Here is a 3,118-nt window from a genome sequence, read left to right on the forward strand (position 1 = left end):
GCCGGCGGGGCGGTGACGCGGGCGTGGGCGCCAGCCCCGGGCCCACGCTCGCCGCTCCCTCCCCATGCTGTGCTTCGGCTTCGGGCAGCCGGAGCTGGGAGCCACCCATACTCACGCGGCCGCAGCTCACAGGCACCAGTGCTGGCCGGATGATTCACTGCCCTGCTGCCTCCCTGCCAAGCTCGTAGCCAACACGCTTCGCTCCATGCAAGACATAGTCACAGCTCTCCCTCAGCCTCCTGCTTCTGGATAATCCCTCCTTGCAATTCTGCATGTTATTGGGTTAGTGTGTGTGCGTGCATGGAGTGTGTGTGTGTGTGTGTGTGTGATGGAGGAGCGGGGGGAAATCCGGGCAGATAGACCCAGTTCCTCCTGCCCACTGATTAGCTCTCCGTAAGACGGCAAATCATGCCAGAGCAAGGCAGGTAAATTTGTAACGGCATTGAATCTTGAAATCCCGTTTTCTTTTTCATTGTTTTGCACAGATCAGCCCTGTCAAGTCACAGCCATCACAGCATAATGCTCGGCAGCCTCCTCCTTCCGTCAGGAGTCCTCAGGGCATCTCCCGAAGATCAGACCTAGTTAAAATATCTAGTTTCTGTGCAAAGCCCCCAAGACCGTGACAGCAGCGCTCAATTGCCTGGAGCTTTTAGGAGTGTGCGTGTGTGAATGGACATTTCCAGCTACGCAGGGATGTACTCTTCTGCCATTTCACGTCAGCATCAGTCTGGCTATTAATGTGCCTGTTGTTGTGCCTCGTGTTCCTAAATGAGAGGGAAGGAGAGATTTCCAGCCCTCGCCATTCTGATACGGACAGCACTTCCCAAATTTGGTGCCGGTTCAAAGGCTGACCAGATAGAAGACCAGGTTTCGGGTATCTCCCCAAAGCAGAGGCTATTCAAAGGAAACCCTCCCCAGGAGCCCCAGGAACCCAAACTTCAGCCCCGCTTCTGCCGAGCGAGACTCACACGCAGAGCCCCACGGACCACCCCCGACGGGGTCGATGCTTGCAAGAACACACGATCACAGGGAACCGCTGAACACAGCTAAGCGAGACTCTGGGCGCATCCTGTGCTGCATCACTCACCTATACCCCAGCATTAAACTTGCCTCCCGCAGGGCTTCTTCCAGCCTCAGGCAACTGGCCCTAAAACATCAAGGAGCCTTAGCCAAAGCTGCCTGGCCGTATCTGGCTGACCCGCAGTCCCCAGCCCACCCCGACGACACGCGTTTCCCCAGACAAGACGTGGCAGGCACGAAACAGCGAGGCTAGCCCTTTATTTGAGGCAAGCCTCCAGCGCAATGATTGCCGAGCTAATGGCCGCCTGGCAGCGCTGGCTTCGGGAGAGCAGAGAGAGAACCCAGCCCTCGGCTCCGGGGAAGCAGTAAACGCCGCCACCACCACCTCCTGTCAGGAGTCTGCTGCTCCTGTTCTCTCCTCGTTTGCTTAACAGATAATTGGGTGCTGTAAACCTAAGCAGTGCACCTGCTTGAACTGTGCTGTCCTCCGCCACACCCAGCGCTCCCCAGCCCTCGCTGCGTGCTGGCTAAACCCTGGGCTCTGCGCGCTGAGCGGGGCACGGCCGGGCATCAGCACAACGGGAGTCAAACAGGTCAGGGAAAGCAGAGGTTACCTGGCAGGTCCTGGTAGCGAGAGAAATTGAGATCATCAGAAAACACTGAAATGATGGGGACAAACTTTTTAGCAGGGCCTGTTGCGACAGGACAAGGGGGAATGGTTTTAAACTGAAAGAGGGGAGATTTAGACCATACATTCAACAGAGAAAATCCAGTAGGAATGAACCATCAAGCATCATACTATGAATTTTAGGAGCTGTTCAGGAATTAAACCCCAAATGAACCTCTATAGCTCTCATTTTCCCTCATGCCTAAACACAAAGCTTTTCTACTTAAACACATCAACCGAGCCTTCAGTTTTAAACTGCAGGCTCTCTACCATACTGGATAAGACTGCTCATTGGGGGGGTTGGACTAGATGACCTTTAAAGGTCCCTTCCAACCCAAACTATTCTATGATCCTATTCTATGAAACAGCAGTGTAAGAGAAGCTGTTTCAAGCTCCCACGTGTCCCGGGGTACCACAATACTGCCACGCTCCGCAGAGCATCAAAAAGCGGACGTTTTCTCCGTTCTCTCTTTGGCTGTTTCCATCAGCCACGACCACCGCCGAGCACGAGGCAAACAGAAGCCCCCATCAGGCGCGCCCGTCGTCCCTGCCAGCCCTGCTGCGGCTGCACGCCCCGAAGGAGGACAGCCAGGCAGCCACAGCCCCTCGGCAGGGCGCTGCCCAGCGCGAGCAGTGCCTTCTCCATGCTCGGGCGGCACGGTGACGTGACAGCCGTGGAGCTTGGTGGCCTCTTTACGCTGCGGAAACACACAGACAGCCCGAAAGGCAAACACAGGGGAACAACCGGACACAAAGCTGCCGGTTTGCTGCGCTGGGGAGTTGTCCTCAACACCAAAGTCTAAACTCCCGGCGAAACCGTGACTCTCCGCGCTGTGTTACCGGAACGGATAAGTTTCAAGGAGGCAGCTAAAATTCCAAGGCAAACATGGAACACGAGCCTGATGAGAGGAAGGTGCAGCCAGCCCCACGCCTCGCAGGCACGGGGGTATTCGCCAGCAGGCCCGCGAGCACGCTCCAACAGGTGGCCTGGCTCTGCAGCAACTGCACTTTACGCTGGCAGCTTTCCCTCGCGCGCTCCCCGTCACTCCGCCTCGGAACCACGCTCCTGCTGCGCGGGCAGGGACTCTCCGGGCTTGTCTTCATGTCAAACTGGGAGTGAAACCACCTGGGGGGAACTAAAAATCCCAGCAGGACCCAACAGCACCTCGGAGCACCGCGGGCTTGCTGAAATGGGTGCGGGGGACTGCTTCAAGCCCTAATCCACATGCAGCTTTTCCCGGGAGGCTGCTCTTTCACGCTGCAAAGCTTATTGACATCCACACAAACCACCTGTCACTTTCCCTCCCACGGAAATACTCCTGCAAGATCCGAGTTCCATCACACAGACTCCGGTATCTGTCTCTTCAGGAAGCATTAATTACACACTCCGAGAGACACGCTCCTCCTCCCCTCCTGCGCGCCTTCCCGGGA

Source organism: Pygoscelis adeliae, unplaced genomic scaffold (assembly GCF_000699105.1).
Source record: "Pygoscelis adeliae isolate BGI_AS28 unplaced genomic scaffold, ASM69910v1 Scaffold268, whole genome shotgun sequence".
In the NCBI taxonomy this organism is placed as follows: Eukaryota; Metazoa; Chordata; class Aves; order Sphenisciformes; family Spheniscidae; genus Pygoscelis; species Pygoscelis adeliae.